The sequence below is a fragment of the Solenopsis invicta genome, chromosome 2 (genome assembly GCF_016802725.1).
Source record: "Solenopsis invicta isolate M01_SB chromosome 2, UNIL_Sinv_3.0, whole genome shotgun sequence".
Classification (NCBI taxonomy): domain Eukaryota; kingdom Metazoa; phylum Arthropoda; class Insecta; order Hymenoptera; family Formicidae; genus Solenopsis; species Solenopsis invicta.
The window spans coordinates 17,164,472-17,187,776 of NC_052665.1; the positions used below are offsets into that span (position 1 = coordinate 17,164,472).

The following is a 23,305-nucleotide window of genomic DNA, read 5'->3' on the forward strand; positions in this document are numbered from 1 at the left end:
GCTTTATCATTCTAATTTTTTTTTACGTCTAGTGTCGCAGTTTTCATGGAATTTAACATGACATTTTAGTATCACGTATTATAAGAGAGTACAGCTGAGAGAAAGACTAATTTAGAATTCGACAAGAATTAACACTATTATTATCCTACTGCTAAAATCGTGAAAAAATTTTTTGAGAATAATTCTTCTTATATTAGATATAACTTTCATATATCAAATTAACAATGATGAGAAAAGTCAAAGTTTTAAGCCTACAGAGCTCTTTCAAATTCGACACCAGCATTTACTGTGTGCCATATTCCTGAACGCGTATTACGGATTAAAATTTCTAGGAACATCCGCTTCAACCAGTCTCTATCCCGAAATACCACAAGGATCCTACTGCAATTCTAGGGCGTTAACCCACTCTCGTTGTCCGAATCTTGAACTACGTTTATTAGTTGAACCAAAAATTAATGCAGTTGCAACAAATTACTACTTTTTCCTCGTTTTTAATATTAAACAAATAACTTTTCTATTATTTATTTAATTTTGACTAATAAGCGCTTTTAATAAATTACTTTATCATAAAAGTTACAAATTAAAAAGTGCTATTACAATATTTTAAATGGATTATATTATTATGTTATAATTATATAAAATTTTATGAAAAAAAGTCTGTATTTTTTGATACATTCGATTACACTTATGTAATTCTGTTTAAGCCGCTTCAAATTTTTACTAAACTATTAAACAATTTTTATCATATAAATAAAAATTTATTTATGACAAATATATTTATATATAAAATAAAATATATGCTTTATATATATGTAAAGCATATATTTTTATTGTTTTCACAAAACATTTTTTGACATTTCTTGCAATATTCCTTATAAGCAGTTTATTTGTTAATGTGGCTCAATGTGGCTACTTCATAGCCGACTGTCTCATTGAAATCTCCAGGGACTTGAAAAAGAGGGAAAACAATCAACTAAATAATTCTTTTCGCCTTCGTGACGATAAGAGAGAATCGCAGATCAGCGAACTCACTATAGTATCGGTACTATACAGCTGAACTAAAGCACTCGCCGCGTTAATTTCTCCACCCTCAATGGATTAATCAACTCACGATCAACTGGACCCTCGAGTGAACCATAGCAGGGAATGCGTCGGTTAGGATTAAGGGCATCCAATCAATCGGGAACATGTGTTGAAAATCGATCTTTAACCCTTCCTTTACGAAGATTTTCGAGTTAAATTTTGTGCCAAAAAACAGACATAATTCGCATCTGCAATCTTCCCCTTTATCAAATTTAACCCTTTCACTTGATCTCTAATCGTTTTGATTGGTGTTTTAATTAATCGGTATTTCAATGGCATTCTCCAACGCGAGAGCACTTCCGAGAACGAAAGTTATCCTACAACATCGAGGAATACCTCGAGGATCACGTTGTCCGCACGAGTGTTAGCCCTTGATCTTCCACCTGGTCTTAAATCCCGACGCGTTAATCGGCTGTCGTCTCATTCCCGAATGTCTCGTCCAGATTTCACGGAGATGCGAGAAACGGGGAGACGGAGGAAAGAAAAAAAAAAGTGGAAACTGTCGGCACGGTCGGTTCTTATCGCGATTTTCTCTTTTGGCGGGAAGGACCACGAGGGTAGGAGCTTCCTAAAGACGTGAGAAAAATACCCTCTTTCTCCGAACCGGCACGCACGTTCTCTCCCGTTCTCCCGGCTCGCGAGACGAGAGAGCACTGCGTGCTCCTCTGAAAGCAACCCCTGATTCGAAGCCGCGACCCTCCCCCGCTACCCTTGCTCCTGAACTGCCGCTGCTCCTCCCTCTCGCTCTCTGTCCTTTCTCTCTCGATATTTCTCTCTCGAGCTTTCTCTCGCTCTCGCCAGCTTCCCACTCCGTATCCGTTTCTCTTTTTCTCTCTCTTCCTCTTTCCTCTCGTTCATCTCCTATTTCTCTCAGAATTCTATCTCAGCTCTGTCTCGCTGTCTGCCTTAGCTCCATCTTCGTATTCCGTCTTTCTCATTCTACATCCCCTTCTCGCTCGCAAGATTCTATTTTTCGAGATGCTGTCGTTCTCACGTACACTCAATTTCGGCTAACTTCAAACTGTCCCTCAATGACGGCGAGAATTGGCCGATCGCCAATTTTTGCGGACACAAGAATGAGTTTTCTTAATGCCAGCCTGCCCACGTGAACGGTGAGAACGGTTGTCACTTAAGTGAGACTTTGCTTATGCCTTCGCGGGAGTCTTCTCAATTTGAGACATGTACTTTGAAATGTGTTGGCCGATATTGCTATTACCTTAACACGATCTTCGCTATAATACTACATAGCGTGCGGACAGACTTTGCGACAAAATATTTTGAAAAAACTTGCTTTGTTATTGATTCTTATATAGAATTTAGTATTGTAACTTTTAAATTGTCACATCTGTACATATGTATCTTTATATTTTCATTTTTAAGTTTTATTTATTAAACGTTTAAAAATTTTCTTTTAAATTTGCATATGTATGTAAATGTAATTTTTTATATAAAATATGACATCTTTGTGCATATTAATGTATCTTATTTACTATTCTTACGAATTATTATTTGATATTTAAAATAATAATTTGTTTAATGTAGTTCTAATTTATTTGTCAACAAATTTCTATATTTTTAGAAATATTTACAGAACACAGAATTTGATTTATATAGAGAACAATAATTTCATAAACTTGCAATATTTAAAATGAATAATATAAATACAGCATATTCCGTCTCTCGTCGTATTTATACACTTTCTCTTTATTTCAATTTTTATGAAAATTATAAAATATTAAACTTCATATGATCGAACCTTGACGAGTATTGCAGCGATAATAAATCGTATAAATTTTTTTATTAGTAATTAAAATATAATTTTAACAATTAATCTATTAATTTCGTAACAAAATTCTAATCTTACATTACGTCGCTACATGCAAAATCAACAGCCCGTTAATATCTCATTACTTTGACGGTGTAAAATTTACTACAGTCATAAACAAGATCAGCCAAAGGGCAACGAGGAAGGGCATTGTATTTCAGTCGCTATATTTTCGCTATATTTCACTCGATGTGCTTAACGTTTATATGCAAAATGCGCGCTGGTTCACGAATGCTTCGCATAACGACTTAAGCGAAATTTTTGTATACATATAAATGTTTTACACGTTCCAACACTCGCATATGAACAATGCGCTTACACGTCGTTTCCGTGACGTCACTTGCAACGCTTTACAAGCGGGTGCCAACGCATTTCACCCGATGACTAAATCCCATCCCATATATGGCAAACTTCTCGCTAGAATAATTCTACACGTATATAAATCAGAGTAATAAGCGCGTAAAACATAAAAGCTGGAATTATACGACGATTAAATGCGAAGTTAAAATAATTAGATAAAATAATTTGACAATTTTATTTAATGAAGTGATCAATTAAAGGCTAAAACTTGATTATTAGTTATACAGTTGAACACTTTGTTAACCTATGGATGGCCAATATATTTTTATAATTGTATTTACAAGGAAATGAAACTATGTTTAAACATAAAGAAAATTGTACAAACGAAATTGGTCGATACTTTCATCCAAGCAAATATCAATATTTTGCCGACTAAAATACGATAATAAATTGCACTATTAAAATTCATCCCTATGGTTAACAAACAATAAATATTGGATCAACAAATTATTGTTTATCGCGTTAATGAAATTAATTAATTTGATATCTGCTTAAACTAATTCGTTTAGTTGAAATGTTAAATTTGTTCGTACAACGCAAGTTTTTTTTTCTCGATATAAATCTTGACAAAGTGTACAGCTTTTGTAAATTTATAAGGTACAATCCCACAGGAACGTATACATCATATCTGCAGGAATGTTTGTCAGAATTTTAAAAACGTATAATCCTTTTTAAGATACACGTGTAGTGGCCTATTTTGTCATTGCCTAATATGTCGCAAACCTCGTATTATTAATTACTGCTTGACTGTCATTATGATCTGGGCGTTCATTTGACTGATTTTCTGACCTAACTGAGAGACTTTAATATTTACCGGATTTGATAGCCATAATTACTTACGTATACACGGTAAATATGTACAAATATATTTAACTCTTATAAACCTTGCAGATACGGTGTACACATGCTTGTGGAACTGACTGTAGTATCGTACGCTTGATTGAGAGACGGACGTATCGGAAAAAAGTCAACAGTTTCCGTAAGAGCTAACGAAGTGCAAATCCATAGAGTTCGTTCCGAACAATTTGGGTATGCAGTTCACGCTTGATTGCATCACGTTGCGCCTTGTTGCAACAAAGTGTGTGCATTAACAGATATGCGCTGTGTATGCTCAGGGTACCGCGACGTCATTGTCAATTTTTTATATTTTTTTCTGTTTCATCAACTTGTTCAACAAATATTTGACATTTATTCTAATGGATGATTTTTATTATACAATAGATTTTTTTTTATATGACGAGATTTGTTTGTGATAAGGTTTAATTTTTATGCGAAATTAAGTGTATATCTTTAACTAACAAGACAACACAACCAAGTTTTTCTTTCACATTTTAATAAGTTTTGAATATGTCAAAGTACAGTTAAAAGTAAAAAACATTTATTTTTTTATAAATACGTTCTCGCACAGGAGTTGAAAGAATTTGAAAACCTTTTAAAAAAATAATTTTTTTAGATAAAAATTTGTTTTAGATAAAAATTTGAAAAAAATTTAGATAATTTTTTTCAATAGAAATTGAAAACATTTTATTATTCTTATAAAGTATTCTTTAAAAACATTCAACTTTTATTTAAAACATTTTTTTCTGTTTCGTATAATTTTGACTATATCTAATTCGAAAAAATATAATTTTTTTTAAAGGAGTATCTTGCCTTTTAATGTACGAAAACATATTTATACAAAAAATGTGTTTGTTATTTTTGTCTATATTTTAATATATTCGAAGCTTATTATTCTTATTAAAATCGGGAGCGAACTTGTGTTATGTTTCCTTGTAAAATATACAGCTTTTTCTACTATTGTTTTCAATTGTAATCTATTGCTCAGAGTTACAATTACTTTAAATCTTACGCACAGCATATTTATTTTTGTGATTGTTTTTTTTTTGTATAAATACTATTTACAAATTATATGATAGGATAAAACTTAAATAATTATTAGATAGTTAAATACTAAAGACAAATGAGAATTTTTAATATTTTGCTGTATGTATACTGCTGTATGTATACTGCTGTAATGTTCAGACCGGTAGTGCATAGCACTATGATACTACCGTGATGGTGTTACCGTGCACAATTATAAAAATAACTTTAATATTAGAAACAATTGCACGAGAAACAATGCACGAGAAAATCTGTCCTTTTAATCAATTTTTGCTGACAAGAAAACGCTAAATGACATACAATTTGTATAAAATGAACAAATAATCGGTAGGAAATAAGCAATTCTTTGGACGCGTCATATAACGCAGAGAGTATCACGGTAATGTAATTAGAGATTGTAAGCAACTGCAAGAAGCGATTAATCATTGAGCTGCCGGCAATTTGGTGTTCATACACTGGCCGCGCTCGATTCTGCAGCATCGAACTACATGCATGTTGCACAGATGCGCTTCGGCAGTTACGTAGAGTGCACTTGTGCTATGCACTACCGGTCTGAACATTACAGCAGTATATATCGTAATGCAGTGTCCTTCAACGAACGTTCCGCAGGAGGAAAATAATTTTTCTACAATTTTAATCGTGTATTTAACGAACGAGCAATTTACAAATTGACCTAAATCGTATCGTAACTTCTAAATAAGATTATTCTATCCGTATTTTCGCGTATTTTATCTTAAAATTTTTGAATTTATCTTTCTCCGAGTCATCTTTACAAAAGGAAAATTCTCATATCTTTTTAAACCAATTAACATTAAAAATACACAAAATATTTGCACATTTATTTATCTATATTTAAGTGTCAGTTTAAATTAGCAATCAGCTATCAAATTAAATTAAATTAAGTCAAACTTCTAAAATTCTTCAATACTAATGTAAATAAAATATGTTAAAAAAAAGGTTGACAAACACTGATTCAATGTGATAGGCAACTTGAATGAAAAAAAAAAAGTGTGGGCATAGGTTTTCATTAGCGCTCGAGTGCCTAGAGATGTACACAGAACCTCCCGGCTCTCCATCTCATCGCTCGTCGTGTCGCATTAGCCTCGACCACCGATCTAAATGTTCGATTGATTGATCGATGGGATCTCTGACGTTGGAAATAGGTCAACCGTTACGGAGGCTGATTCGCCAAAGCGAAAAATATAATTTACCGAAAAGATACACGACTCTATTATGGGAACTACAACTAATTCAACGTGAAAGAAGAATATATCTTTTTTTCTTACACTGAACGAATAACAAATTGAAACAAATTAAAACGTAACGAAGTTGTGTGTAGCAAAAAATGAAATTATTAAAAAAAATTGCAACCAATTCAGGTTTTTCAGTCGGCATAAACTGATTTATATCGATAAACTAATTTACTGACCAATAATAAATGTGGATTAACAAACAGTCAACAGTATCGTTTCGATTGTTTTGTCGACTTTGTGTCAAATTGACATATTCTCTTTGTCGAACGTATCCGTTATATTAGTTATGTTTTAGGTTCCAAGCACGCGCGTTCAAAATAGTCATTCGGTTGAGAAAATGATTAATTTGTCGCGTCAATTAAAAAAACGAATGCGAAATCCGAAGTGACACGACGTGACAAAAATATCACAATGGAAAACTGATTGCGACCGCCTGCAGTTGTCGCTTCCTGTCCCGTTCTGTCATAGAGATGCATCGTGTGCACTCTCGACTCGATTTCGCTATCCGCAAATAATCGTGCGAATTTCGAGGACGCGCGCGTGTTTATTTAATTGGGTAAAAATCGGGAGCGCATCGCTCATGCAAGCAAATATTTTTCGAAATCGCCAGCTGCGGTTCTACACGAGAGAAACCGGCTGATGCTCCGTACTTTTTCCTTATTGAAAAATTCCATGCATGTTAAGCAGATCCGACGCGGGTGACGTTGCGCTTTGATTTGCGACTTTACGATTCGCGACGTCGTTATACCCCAGGCGCATCACAGTATCGCAGTTGGAAACTTTATCCCCTCGGGAATTTTGCGATGTACGATTATCCTTTCTACAATTTGACATTCAAAAAATACGCGCGAGCGAGTATCTTTAGTTTCATCGCGCATTTTTAGAGATGAAGGAACAACAAAACGATGTAATAATTACAGTCATCCTTCTGATATCACTAATTATTATGAATACGACTTTTTTTTTATATAAAGAGTCATAATCTCAACGCTAAAAAATAATTTCTCTCATTCTATTTTTATTGAAAAATATATTATTCGAATTGGGAAAATTGGACAAAAAATAAAACACGGAATCGTATATCCAGTTTTATCGCAGCATGTCATCCGTATTTTACACATTGGCTACAGATTACCATTGTTTAGATCTTTGATATTGGAAAAGCATCGCGCGACACAAACATTCAGATACGACTGTATTTATATCTTTCGTTCGTTCATCCGATCTCGGCTTCTGGATACGGTTTTTGGCACTTTTTACGCGCCCCATACTGGTCCTATGACGACATTAGATTCATTGTTTTCCGATAATACGAGAATAGACCACCTGGGGCATCACGTCGATCGAATCATCGACCGATGTGACGGATGATTTACGCGGACCGCCGACCTATAAGTTTCTCCATTATATCTATAAAGATGTACACATTTCCAGATAGAGAAAAGAGTTTTGACACCAAAGACGTCAGAAGAGATCGAAATGTAGTGTAAAAATTCAATAATTATATTTTTAAAACTTATATTTTAATCGCAGCTTTCATCGAAACTTAACGGTCATTTATAATTTCTACATTATAATCATATGAAGTTTAGATTAAAAAAATCGGACTCTTTTTGTAGCCGCTTTACAAATATGTGTGTTATTGTCTTATCACGATAAAGTTTCGAGATACACCGTACATGAACTGTTAGAGGTTTTAGTGTTTGTCCCTCCATTCTAAGTCCGTTCATTGCGAAGATACGCTTCCGTTTCGCATCTCCAGCACTCGAAGAGCTCGTTGGAAGCATCATTGGCGAAACGGTAATAATCTTGGAAAGTCGATGAACACGTCGCTATGAAAGTACTCTTATCCGCTTCACGGATCGCAATTTGCCAATCGTAATAATCGAGCGTTATCATCGAAGCTGGAAGTATCTTATGATACTGAGAGACTCTCACGTACTTTTCGTAAATCATGTTACACAATAAAAACTAAACCGTAACGTCGAAGGGATTCGTTCACTTTCGTTCAAGGGAATTTTTTGAACTTTCCAAAGTAATATCAGAATAAAAAAGGTATTGTTTAGAAATTTATATCTCGCTTTGTATTAAAATTATTTAAAAATATATACCTACAAAATTTTTGTAAAGAACATCACAAAAATTTCGATTTATTTCAAGAGATTTGTCGATTATTTTTTAATATAATATGTATAATATTTATTGCACATATTTTCGATTCATATATACAATATTATAATGTACTTCTTGACTGTTCAGTGACATGTGTAACGGAGTTCTCGAAGGAAGTCCATTGTTCTCACAAGATTATTACAGTTTCCGTGGCGACAGGAACGACATTGTCTTCGCCGCGAGCGACCGACAATTTCATTACCTATAAGCCCGGTATTCTGCTGCTGTGCTTCCTACCGGCCAAGCAGACTTCCGGAGAACGTGCCGCAAGGCTAAAGAGAGGTCGGCAAGAAGTGCAAAAATCCCAGCAGGATCCCGACGATAAAAGATGCTGAGATCTCTCTAGAGAGATCGCGATTCCTTATTCTCGGTCCTGTGGAAAATCACTCGAGGCGCTCATTCTTTTTTTTTTTTTTTTATTACGGTAATACCGAGATATTATGTGTAATAAAAATACGTGATTACAATACGCGAAATAAAATGTACGATTACACGCGCTATTCGAATGGTGTTTCGTAGAAAATCAGATATAAAGCTTGATTTAAATTAAAGCAAAAATTGTATCGGGTGTTGTTGTTATTAATATTGTTACTATCTCGCAACGAGTATTAACGGATAACAGCATTTCGAGATATTATTGCAAATGCTATGCATATGCGACGCTGGAAATTTATTTGACTGGATAACACCTGTTATTATCATTGTCGTTACAGCTGATTTATCTCGATTTCCAAACGTCGTATAGATTGAAACTGATGCGCGGAGTATAAATTATTTTTGCGCACTTACTGCAATTACTCGGTTCTTGGATATTTTTCTCGAGAAAGATAGGGGATAGGGGCTCTCGCGACCATCTATCGAAAAAGAAATAATTAATGAATTGCGTTATTTATACGTGGTGCATTTAATCTACCGAGCGGAGCAAGACGGACACGCTCCCTTGGAAACACCTTTCCCTCGAATGCTGTGCACTTAATTCTAAGACGTCCCCTGCGGGATTCGCCGTGCCTTTTCTGACCTGGAAAGATAAACGCCCTATCTGCGAACTGTAAACAACGAATTTTCTTCGCGACCCCGTAGGCAGAGCCCTTCGCTCTCCTCTCGCGTTTCCGGCCGTATCTGATTCGCTTTACTTATCCTCCGGCTTTTGTGGTTTTGAGGACTTCAAATATACAACAATAGAGATGATATTGTGTATGCGAGCTTCAAGCTCGCTGCGTCGTATTATTCAAACGCGTTTCGGTACGCACAAATATGTTGGGACAGCTTATAATAGCGTTATGTACGCAGTATCTCGATACATTCGATGAACATTGACGGCAGCAACTTGTATGTACTGGCATGGTGTGCATAATTCAAGATTCATCGATATACGTAGGTGCAATAGCGAATGTAATCTCACTTTACAGTACGATGCACTTAATCCTGTCTTCTTATCGCAAATTCGATGATCAGTGAAATTAGGAGGCCATCAAATTGTATAGACATATGTTAATGAATTTATGCGCGGATATAGGATGCAGCACGTAACAATTGACTGCATGCTTGCTATTAAATATTAGTAAATGACTACACGGAAAGAACAATTTTATTCTAGCTAAAAATTTAGCTAGATACACAGATCAGAAAATAATTTTATCTTGAACTATCAAAATAATTATGTAAGACGTTCAAGCATGATGATACTTTTTTAAAAAATTTTGACATTCTAGTAACATCCGATATAAATTTTTTAATGGTTCAACATAAATTATTTTTTGATCTGCATTTCAGCAAAAATGTCCTTTTCGTGTATGTATCCTTATAAAAAAAAAAAACTCAACGTTCCATCTGTCACTCGGACAACGTTCCAGTATTTCATGAAAATATTCTTCACGGTCAAAGTTTCTACAAAATCTAAATATTTATAATTATAGAAATAAATATAAAGTTTTCTGTTTTATTATTAAGAGAAAATGAACCTCATTGATTTATTATAATTATTTTTACTTTTCTTTAATAAATTATTTTAATTTATATTCAATATAATAAATACATTGTGAGAATCCAATCCGATAAATCGATATCACGGATGCATAAGCTTATAATAAAGCCACTAATGGAAGGCTAATGTTAACCTAAAATCATACTTTTAAATTAATCGATTTAAAATCTAAAATCTTAATTTAAAATTAAGTTTATCATATCGATTTCTGCTTGCGTTATGCGGCAAAACCCATCTGCTATGTATGATCCCCAAGCTTCAAACTCTCTCAAAACCGAGAAGGATCTTATTCGCTTCCGGGAACGCAGGTGTATCGCGCGCAACCATCAAAGAAACACTGTTGCCAGCTGGTGAATTTATGCAAAGAGTTAAAGTTACTTTTTTTTTCGACAAACAACGATCCACTAGTTTTCCTCCCTCCTTTGTTGCTTGATCTACCTTGATTAATGCGTGATTTCAACGCGGCCTTTCCCCTTCGCCGATTTTATCTCTTTCTTTCTCACTCTCCATTCTTCTCTCATCAATCCCGATCCGGCGGATCCATCGATCAGTTCCGGGGCAGGGAAATCGCTTTGTGCTCGCCGGAAGAATGGACTACTCGCAGAGAACTCGCGCCAGCGCCGAAGACGGGTCAGCGACATCGCTCGTTTCTGCACTCTCTCGTTTGTCAATGCCCGCCGTTATTTGCTCACTTATTTTCACTCCGACACGCTGCCGCCGCCGCCGCCACGCCGTTTGCGACAGTAACGTTTATAATAACGAGACCAATTATTAATCACGCATTTGCATCCTTTCACTTCGTATGCTTGGATACTTCCCTCTGTGCATTGCATCTAAATTGTGTCAGATACTCCGGTATATCAAATACGTACGCATACAAAGGTTCACTTGATACATTTCTAGCACTTACATGAGCAATATTTCTAACTTAAACGTGTAATTTAAATCAACCATTTTATTGTTCCTTAAATATATATTAAATTGTTTTATAACTGAAAATTATTCTATTATAAATTACTTTTATTTATATAATTAATATTTGTTAATATAATTTTATATTTATATTTAAAATATGACATTGAAATTAATCGCCTATTTGACTTTCAAACATTTTATTTGCCATTATTTCGGATGAGAGATAGAGGAGCATTTTATTAATTATTTTAGATAAAGCTGAGTAGAGAGACAACAACGATTGACATTTCGAAATATTCATTATCTCATTTAATACATCGCAATTTATTTGCCACATCTGAATCACGTGATACTAGTGATACGAATTTAGGGTTTTGCTACAGTAATTGTAATTTGTATTTATTTAACAGATTTAATGCGATTCCTTAACGTGGCTTATATTATTGATGTCATTAAAGATTTGTCGGTCGCACGCGTTCCACCTTCATCTCCAACGACCGCTCAAACAAAATTACATTTTAAATTGCGAAGACGTGGACGGTAAGACGTAACAGTGAACACGGAGACAAACGACGGTCATTGCGTACCTCGGGATTAAGCAACTCGGAAGTTGCCTCGTCGGGTAAAATGCGCGACATGTCCGACCATGACTATTTTTATCCGTTATAACGTGATTACAAAAAATTGTACTCCTAAATACACCTTGACGTATTTTAATTTATTTCAAAAACTAATGAACTCTTCACAATTTAGAGTCGACGCTGAAAGTCTTTGATAAACGAGATTTTATCGCATTTAAATTATAGCTCATTCTCCCTTGGAGGATCTTTCCTGTAAGAAAGTCTTTCCTAAGAAAATATCTACTCCAAATTGATCAGAAAATTCATTAAAATTTTGTTTGTGCTTTTATACTACTTGTTCTACACATCTCATCCTTCATCTTGTCTTCATAACGCGCTAAAGCACAATGTGCACTTTCGAGATTTATTGGACGAACTCGGTGTTTGCTCCTAGTAACGGTGGTGGTAATTCGATATCTTGTAAAAGGAGATAATCTTGTTGGCGACTATCTTGCGGTAGGTAATGTTTCGTGCGATACCATTAAATTACGTCTGCGTAACCCTCGTTGGTATCTCATCAACTAACCGACCCCCAAGGTACCAACCGCAATTTCTTATGGATTTCTCACGAAGAAAAATTACGTGCTTGTCTATTCGGGGGAGTCGTTTCGCCTCCAACGAGACACCCAGATATTTATCCCGTATTTACGCGACGAGAGTTTGTCGAAATTTTCGAGGGTCGTAAAAGGACAGCGCGCGTGTACCGTCATAAAATATACCGCGGTGGCCGCATAAAACACACGTAACATGTGTAATACACGCGATATATGACGACACCCTCACTTCAAACTATACTTCACAATTTCGAAGATGTCGACCCGTACTCCAACAGCACGTTTATTGCTGAATGTGACTGTCTAATTTCCATTTCACGTTGACGTTGGACGCAAGACAAATAACGCTTAGTTTCGGAAAGTAAATTTAATATTAACTCTAGAGTACACACGCCATCGTGTACAAAATCCAATAAAGCCCAGCTTTTAAGAAGTGCGATGAGATATTTACAATATTTTTTAGAAAAGGGATTAATGTATACAAATTTGTATAAAAATTTTCAGTGAAAATCTAAACATTGCTCTTTTTCTTTCAAATTCAGATTCTTCTGGAATTTATAATTAAAGACGATTCTTTGCTAATAGCGTGCTGATAGCGAATATTAAATGTTATGTTAATAATGTACATATCTCAAAATATAAAGAAAAATTATTCCAAAGAAATTAATTTAAGATAAAATTTTGTTCTTTGTTGAAACTTGTTATGCTTAGTCCCGCAAATAAACTTATTTGATTAATTAAAGACTATTTTTTTGATACTTGGTGAACTAATATTCTTTTTTATTTATAATTTTGTTTTATATTTTTTATGAAGAGAGAGAGAGAGAAAGAGAAAGAAATTTTTGGGATCTTGCGCAACCGCATTTATATATGCGAATAATGACATTAATCTTGAACACCTTTCTATCTTACTACTGTCACAAACACGCGGTTCGCCTAAGTTTCATTGGATCCCGTCCAATAATACCCCGGAATTTCGGGTGCACGTAGACGTTTTCGCACATTGGGCGTATCTTTGCAGGATTTCTGCATATATACAGTATCGACCAGTATCATTTTGGCATTACATATTCGCGAAAAACAACATGCATCATTGTGCTGCTAGTTAGAGACATTTTTGGATGGGTGCCATCAACGTTGAGACAATTTATCATTTTGATACGTCATTAAATTAAAATTTAACATGCAATTAGGTGTTAGGAGAGGAATAATATGATGTACCCAAAAATGAAGAGGGTGAAGTTAATTTCATGTTTGCATGAAATTACTACTCCATACTACAAATTATAAATTATGAATTCCAAGATAATGATGGTAACTCTCAAGTTAATACAATGTGTAACATATATGTTTTTAACAATATCTGATTTTGGTACAATGTCAAGTCATATAATATATTAATTAATTTCAAATATTAGCAACTATTTTTATTTAATTTATTTTAATATCCTACGCTTCATTGTAATTATTCAAGTATTTTGGAATTAATAGGTTTTAATATCATTTTTTATCCATAATAATTATTACACAGACAATATACACAAGTTTCTTTTGCCTCTTATTTTCTAAATTCTGTTACTGTAATTTATGAACGCAACACCGTGTCCGAAATTAGATCAAAACTACATTCTCTCGTATTAATCAAAAGAAATGCTATCAGCGCGATTGCAGAGTCGGTCAAAATTCGAACCAACAAGCCAACTAAGTGCGAGGGATTCTCTTTCGCTCATGAGCCCGCGATTCTAGAAGCGACATGCAGCCGAGACGTGTTTGCCCACATCTTCCTGAAAAGGACACTTCCGTGCGTTCTAGAAGCGGGGAAAGCTCCCATCTCTTGCCGGTGGCTACTCCCGTCATCTAGTACGACAAGCCTCTTAATGGGATCCTGCCAGGACCTGAATACGCAAGGGAATGAACTTGGATCTCTACTCCTTCCAAATAGGACATTGCGGGGAAAATTTACGCGAATCGCCTCAATTGTAGAATCACGCCACAGATTTCCTGTTTACACGTAATTTTCCTGTTTACGGGTAATTTGAAGGTACTAAAATGTTAGCAAAACGTGGTGTCAACACGAGTATCATGATTTCGCGTATAAAGGTAAATCAAAAATATGAGAAAATTGTAGAAGAGTTTTTTTTTCGAAAATTTTAACCAAGTTTTTGAACTATAAATACATAACTTTAATGTATGAACTTCAGATTAATTAACAATTTCATTTTAATTAACATTTAAATTTATGGAAAACGGGAGTAGAGTTTCGATAATAAATTCGTGCTTTTTTACAAATTGCGAGCTCACACAGTCGTAAAAATAGTTTCGGAAACATCAATATCGTTGATGGATTAGCGGATAAGCTGGATTCGAAGATTCGATATTTGCCACTTTGTTTCGTCAGTATAGTCGTCCTATTCTTGGAAGAAAAATTCACGCTAGAGGAACAAGCGGCGGACGAAGGCGAATCGATATAGGCCAAGAGAGAGAGGAGACAGCGCGAATGAAAGTGAAGAAACTTTTAATCGGGTTACGTAAAATTTGCGACGATGAAATTTTCATTTTGCGTCGGCGTTTGAGCCAAGCGCGCTTTAACCACCAGAAGTCTTGACGCAAGTGTTTTACTTGCATGTAACAAACTCGCAATTGCTCAAGACGAAGCTCGAAAGCAGTTTCATATTTTTAATGTTCCGAGCAAGAAGAATACGAAGCGTAGACGCGAGGCACATTAACTAAACGTACTTGATTTTGTCCCACGAGACTCAAGTTGTTTCTTGGAGGTAATCAAGTTAAGCAAGCGCGAAATAAGCTTGTAACGACATTTCTAATTTCTGAAAAAGGAGCGAACTTCTCACAGCTTCAAATATCAGAAAATGTTTCATCAAAGTTAAGCGAATTATGGAATATTCTTTACGTGTCATATCTTTTTTATTATATTGTAAGTATATAAATATTCGCAATATTTCTTTGTATTCTAAATCCTCGTTGAAATTGCACAATTAAAAGAAGAAAATTACGGCACACGTGTGCATATTTTTCATTTCGATGACATTATCATTTCTTTCTATTTCCGACGCTACTATATTTTTTCTACGTTTGGCTGGAATATGCGAAGCCATTTAGATTCCTTTTGTATTTTCGTGACAATAATGCCCATTGCATTGGAATAAAGCAGTGGAGGTGAGCACAAACCTGCGAAATTTCTCATGCGCGGCGATTATAAAGAAACCCAAGAGAGGGAATTGCAGGAATCATCGGTGGGATGAAAGCTATCTGAATTCCATTGAAATTCTCTTAAAGATAAGCGTTGGTATTATTGTCATGTAAGAATGAGAAAACAGAAAAAATGAAGTTATTAGTTATCACGTTACTTATATTTTTTTTTTTTATATTTATAATACATGGGGATTTTTAAGATAGCTTGCAATGTCTTATTTAACAAAAAACGGTCCATGGGGTGTAATTATGCCTTTTTTCGCTTTAATTTAATTTTTAATTTCCATGTTACTCGCGAGAAAGTTATCAAAAGAAAGTGTCACTCTCTTACAAAAGTTCTTCTAAGTTTTACCAACGACCGAGAGCACCTGCAAACTTTGCCTTGAAATATCTACATTTGAGGAATTCATCTCTTTTGCTACGTTAAATTTGAAGTTTAATTCAACTTCTCGGCGCCCAAGATAATGGCAACTATTAATTCGATTACAGCGCGGAATATAGAATACGAAGGAATTGTGGTGTCTAACCAACTTGCAAGTTTCCAAGGCGCAATCTACATCTCTAATACACACCGGCTAATCTCTGGAAATGCACAATAACGCAGGCTATTTTGCATAATTAGATACATATAATCTTGCTAAGCGATGAATTACGTGTAGTAATATATGCAAAACAATGTTGAGATTAAAGAGTTTGTTTTTGGAACCATAAATAAATTTATATTGACAATTCTGAATATTACAATATTAGCAATTTTCAAAGATTGCAGCGATTTTAAGATTTTGAGAAGTTTCATTTCAAAATATATAAAATAGTATTTATAGCAAAAATATGATACATTATTTTCCCCTTTACTATAATAAATTTATGATTAAAGATAAACCTTATGTTAATAAACTAATCTGAATGCAATGAAAGTATTGCTATTTATTAAAAGGATTGTTTCGTTTCCTATTTTCGAAAGATTTTATCAGTCTGCGGAAAGATTCTTATTCTATTCCATTTAATGGCACGGAACTTTTGTACTTCAAGTTTAATGTTTGGCAAGCTTGCGCACTTGCTTAGAGATTGCTTTTCGTTTCTCAATCGTGATTCCATCTATCTTAGAGATAAATTTCAATGACCCGTATTGTTTGCAACTCTTAATATATTTGGAATGACGTATGGCTCTTCTAATGAGATAAGTTTTCAAGAAAATTTCCGAGATCGCGTCTACAGCTACACTAATATTCGCGAAACAAATTAGAGTAACAATGTTCTAATAAAATATCTACTGAAGCTACTAATTAAAGTTCCCGTATAAAATACAAATTATGAATAAAATAGTTGTACTTGTACAAGAAGTTACATTTCACAGAACGTCAATTCTAATTCTGCGTTTAATATCGTAGATACCGAATTGTTATTCATTAATGCCGAACGCAAATCCGCTTTAATAAGTTATGGCGAACTCATTAAACATTAAAACACGCGTATATCACACGTTCTAAAACACACATATTATTTTATTACCAGCGATTATACGTTAACTACCTCTTAATTATGTTGTAAAACCCTGGAGTACATCAAATCGGAACCGATCATTAAAGCCTCGAGAAACTCGAGCGAAGAGTGAGGTGTTAAAAGAGGAATCGCCCGCGAAGATAACAAAGCTGCAGAAGCACTTTACGATTTCCCGAGTAAAATTTCATTGTATTGCATTACATTTGATTTATCTTTATGTTCGCGAGGGAGACGAGCACGCTGTAGTCACCGAAACTTTCGTTTCCGCAGCCGCCAAGTATGCGATACTTACTCATATTTTAAACAGTAGAACCGTGAACTGTCTAGAACGCCTGGAAATTTAAAATCTATTTATGCATAGTGCGACATTATGTCGCCCTCGCAGCAATTTCCTCTCTTTCTGTTCCTCTATTGTGCAAACGCGATTAAAACTTTTACGTAATTTAGGAAAACCTTAACAAAATTACAGTGTCACGAAAGTTAGTGTATAAAAGAATCATGTAAAATTTATGATGCCTTAAGAAAAAGAGAAGCGCTAATGAATTTCTTTTTCACAAATCAATAATATACGAGAATTACACATTAAAATAAATTATAATGTAAATTATGACCTTTGATGTACATTGATAATTCATGGTAGGAAATATTTATGTCAAGTATAATCGTAGCTTTAGAATCATCGATTAAATCAATGTCGACAATCGGAATGACATGATAAATTGAAAATTTGATTTTCAAGGAAATGTCACATTAATATTCGAAATCTAATTGCCACTAACATTGTTATGAATTGATTGACAATAACCATTTTGCATATTTTACCATTTTTCTTTTCGTGTTATACGAGGTCGCCAACGTTCGTAATAATACCCGTGGAAAGTGTCTCGTGATAAAAGTGCTTTAAGAAGATATTGCCCCGGTAGACTGTAAGGACGTATCTGAAAAACGCGTAATGGTCAACACATAAATCCTTTGTCATATACTGGCGATGGTATATGGCGTCATAAGGAACATTATTTGTGTAATAAATTCCTCGCGATGCAAATACATGTACGACTAGTATTCCGATAACAATACAATTAACATTTTGATATAATTCTTACCAAATCAGAATTAAGATTGCTAATGGCAAGTACTTAAAATAACGTTAAATAATATTTGATAGTTTTCGTTATGATAAATTTTGTTATAATAGATTTCGTTCTCTTGACCGAAGTAGTTATCATTAAAAACGAGACATAACTTTATGCGTAAAACCAATATTCTTCGCGTATCCGTTAATTAGATTTCGCGGAAAGCTCGAGGTGATAAGCTGAAAAGCGTCAGCGACTTCCTTCTTGCGTGATCCTTTTAGGAGCATCACTCTCGCCGTTGGTGTGTTCTACCGGTGCAAGTCAACGGCCAAAAAGCATACACCTTTGAACAAGAATTTGCGCTAACGATTCACGGTCCACTTCCCATGAGCTCGTTAAATCCTCTTTTATACTTCACCTATCGTCTTATAACTTCACCTTCGCCTTCGAAAATGATTTTTCAAAGCCGTCAGAAAAGAAAAACGTACGTGAAGTTATTAAAGTGATCTTGAAGAATGCGTTCTTAATTCTGGCGCGGAACGAACGAACATTGTCACTGTGAAAGAGAGAGACAGAGAGAGATGAGCTTTATTATTACATCTAATTTTTTAAATTGCTTTGTATAGCAATTGACGAAGAAATCTGCGTAAATTCTATTAATTTTCGTTGAAATTTTCTTAAAAATTTTTTACATCTTAGTATCTCGAACTTTTATCAAATTGTTTCAAATTATATTCAAATTTCATCAAAGTTTCAAGTTTTATCAAATTGTATTCAAATTTAAATTTCTTCATGTTATCGCCTTTAAATTTTCCGATTTGGTTTCTTTAATCTTTTTTAATGTATATTGATTTTTTATTCTTAGTTTTCGATTCATAATTATACACAACTCAATAAACACTCATTTTAAATCAGAACACTTTTTAAATTAAATTCAAAAGTTACTTTTAATACAATTTGAAACACAAAATTGAATTTTGTTTTCAATATGACAACTCTTGCTTTGGATGTGGTTTTAGACATTTACGTAGCAGTAGCGTTCATACAATTCTGCAAACAGTATTTCCGTGATGCTCGAGGATAAAGTCCTTGTTCTATGACGACGTTTTATTTGCAAGAACGCTAATGCGACGAAATACTTTTCTACGTGTAAGAAAAAGTTGCATTAACTTGACAATGGCGTCCTGTAACTTGACTGGAAGCTATTTTCTTTTCTAACAATGTTCGTAACTTGGTCGCCAAAAATTCTTTGTCAAAAATCTAAATATGCATCTGTTTTTACGACGCACGAAAGTTACAGTCTAGTTATGTTAACTCGCGATTTAGCTGAATTTTTTCTCCCACATAGAAAAATTAATTGATTAATTTTGAAAAGACGCAATTTTATAAAATAAAATTTTTAGAGAATGGAAAAAAAATCATCATTAAATAGAAATAGGAAATCATTTTTATAATATCTAAGCTACATTAATTTATAGATGTTATTAGATATTAGTAAAATATATTTTTATTAAACATTATATAATATAATTTATTATGTATATTACCCGAATTTTTAAGCTTATTCGAAAGATATAATTTAAATTCGAAGATGGTAGAATTATATTCATTCGATATTGATTGATTCAAATTGTTCATTAAATCATGGTTGAAATGAAATGTGTTAGATTCGAAGTATAAAGACACATCCTAAAATCGAGTCATATCATATATCCCATGTGTACGTACATATTTTTTAAAATAGTGACGCCAGTGAAAATTCCATGATTCTAGTATATTTCTTCTTTCTTCAGAAGCAAAATCTTCTTCCGTTCGCAATGGCTTAGCAAAATCGATTCGTTAAATCACGTCTCGTTTGTTTTGCTTCCGCAGCCGATCGGACAAAGTCGGTTGTGTTTTCTTACTTTTCCTCTGATCCGAATAATTCGATTGGAAAGACTTAATCGATGTTCCGTGAAAAATCAAGAATCAAATGAACAAATGTTTTTCTGCCTACTTGTGGATGAAGTGATTAAATCTAACGCTTTTATCGACAATCTGTGAAGTCAATGCATTTGTAAGTACATCGCATCGACTATTATTTGAAATGAGAAATAATTTCATTTAAATGTCTTCTTAATAATTAGAACACTTTCTGTGCTGTCTTTGTTTATTTATATTTAGTGTTTGATGAATTTTTCGATTGACTTATAATTTGAAATATTTTCTTATTTTCTTATTTCAAAATTATCCTTTGTGGTGTCATATTTAGATCACGACAATAAAATAAATTTCCGTAAATGATTAAAAAGTGCTGTAGATATTATTCTGTTTTGTAATTATTTTTAGTGCTACATAAATTTTCAATCACTGTTAAAATAACTTGCGCAACAATGAATCAAATGTGTACTACTTGGAACTAATAACAAAAGGAAAAGTATGAGGATCATTTTAATTCATAAATAATCGATGCACAAGTTTATAATAATCAGAAATAAAAAAATATTATAATACAAAGCTATTTAAAACTACTTATAAATGCACCAATCTTTTCAAGTAAAAACAAAGTCAAGCAGCGCGATTAACCTTATTTCTCTTATTTCTCAAATCTTTTTCTTACCACGTGCCAACATTTGCCGCATCACAGCTGCGCTTGTGAGTGCAATATCTCGCGCAATAAAGAAATCGTTAGGTCGAGATAAAAAATTCCGTCTGACTGCGTGAGAGTTTATCCGATCTAAACGGTTCTCGCCATTCTCCACAATCGCGAAATTTACATTCTTGCGTCACCTTCCTGGTCGATCTTCGCACCAGACTCCTTTGGAGTTCGTTCCTCGTTGAATTTTACGTGTTCCGAATACGTGAATCCCTCGGGAAAACTGTCGCAAAGTAGCAATCTTCCTAAAAAGCCGCGCGCGCTTCGTTTTGACGTGAACGAGATAAAGGTTCGACTGATACAAGGTTGGAAATGTCCGATTTTAAGATGAGCGTTCGATATATTGAATGGTTTGAAATAAGACAAGTAAAATTGTAATATTATCAAACAAAAATGTTACTTGTAACATTTTCTTCGATGTTTATTGATTATGAAAAAATGTGATTGTGATGACGAAATAAAATATACACACATTTCTGAAATATCTTATTTTTTTATTAATTCTTATATAAATGATGATCGATTATCCGCACTCAAGCATGTGACGAACAATTACTTGCAATCAATTCGACGATTTATTTATTCATTCGGACATTTTAAGCCGCTTAGTTTATTTGTTAAAAAATAAACGCCAGGGAATAACATTTTATTTCGCCGTATTTAAATAAAGATTTATTCCGGTGAAATAAATATTTATCTCACAAATAAATTTTTATCTTTTTCTCAGTATATATTAAATTTAGCAGATCAATTAGCTGTTTATCGATATTATTTTTCAATGTTTGTTTTTTTCGTCTACTTTAAATAATACAATACATATAATGCTTTGACACAAAAAGCCAAGAATATCAATTTAAATATCTTACGTGACAATTTTATGAAAAATTAATCTGTCATACGTGGAGCTGAAAAATGTTGAAAATAGTGTTGAGGACATTCTTCTAAAAGCACCGAAGGAAAATAATATTGCGGAAGTGAATTTAATCGTCACGATTTTCGCACGTTCAATTTTCCGTCTGTTACGGTTTACCACCTATTTTTCGGCACACATACATTGGGCTTTCGTCACTTTGTGGTAAGGAATGTCTCCTTGCTTTTTTTTTTACCTTGGATTTCGCCGTAAAGAAGGAAAAGTTGAGGTACTTCCCTCACAAGTAAGACGGGCGCCGAAAGGCGCAGCCGGGGAAACTCGATATCGAATTTTCTCGCTACATAACACACGCGAGATGAATTCACAGCATCGTCTCGGTCTGTATACGCTAGCGTATAAATATTTAATGCGCGCGTAATGTACAAGGTGTACCGGCATCGGACACCATACTCCGCCGTCTCCTGTAACGGCCGTGAACTTTTCTATCACATTTTTCCTTCGAGGAAAAAAATTTGAAGCTATAATTAAAATGTTTATCTCCGTGCACATTCAGCATAGTTTATTAAAATGTTTATCTGTCATAGTTTATTGCGATATTTATCTCTGTGCATATTTAGTGTCAATACAGTAAGACGATCTTTAATTTTTCCTGGAATTAACTGGTACATATTGTTCGCAATGAAGAAACCACGAATGGCAGATTCTCACGAGATGAGTTTTCAGTGACCGATTTTCCTGAAGATTACACTCATTTTTCGTAATTTATATTACTCACACGCAGAAAACACATCCAACGATTTCGTGATCGACGATGTCGTTTTCCGTGAAAATAAAAATGCAATGGACGAACCGCGATAATAAATTCGCATCTGTATAGAAACGAAAACATCTTCGCGTGATGTGCGGCGCGTAATTCATTCTTCCATCTTGTCTTAAATTGCCCATCTTCCGCGAGACAATTTTTCTCTTTTTAACTTTTGCTGCATTTTTCAAGCATCTCGGAAATCAAATGTATTTTAGCAATCGTTCGAAGAAATAAACCGTTCGTCGTAAATATCCGAATTTCAATAAATCTAATATTATATTTAGTTAGAATTCGCAACAACGTGAAGCGTTGTTACTCTTAAATTAAGGGTAATGGTAAACTGTACGAAACAAATGCGAAATAAATTTGAATGGATGATTTTCAACTCGACTAAACTTCTAAGCTCTTCAGCTCCAAAAATAATTACATGAACGACGGCCGATTATCCGCAATCGAGCAAGTGACGAATAGTTACTCGCAATCAATTCGACGATCCATTTATTCGCTCGGACATATTAAGCCGCTCCCTAACTCCATAACAGCAGCGACTTTTCTGAGAGG

The 23,305-nt window shown here is 34.2% G+C and overlaps 2 protein-coding genes across 6 annotated transcripts in view; one reads left to right on the top strand and one right to left on the bottom strand.

Annotated features, from left to right (window-relative positions):
- The window catches only part of LOC105194560, a 48,237-nt gene extending 46,303 nt beyond the window's left edge, over positions 1-1,934 (bottom strand). For 4 of the 5 annotated variants that reach the window (XM_026135637.2, XM_039457430.1, XM_039457422.1 and 1 more), the window contains exon 1: positions 1,420-1,934. The gene's annotated coding sequence lies outside the window, so the exon portion shown is untranslated. The remainder of the gene's footprint in view (positions 1-1,419) is intronic. The other variant, XM_039457425.1, reaches the window with a different exon arrangement.
- The window catches only part of LOC105194581 (midasin), a 96,287-nt gene that overhangs the window by 57,905 nt on the left and 15,077 nt on the right, over positions 1-23,305 (top strand). The gene's annotated exons all lie outside the window — the stretch shown is intronic.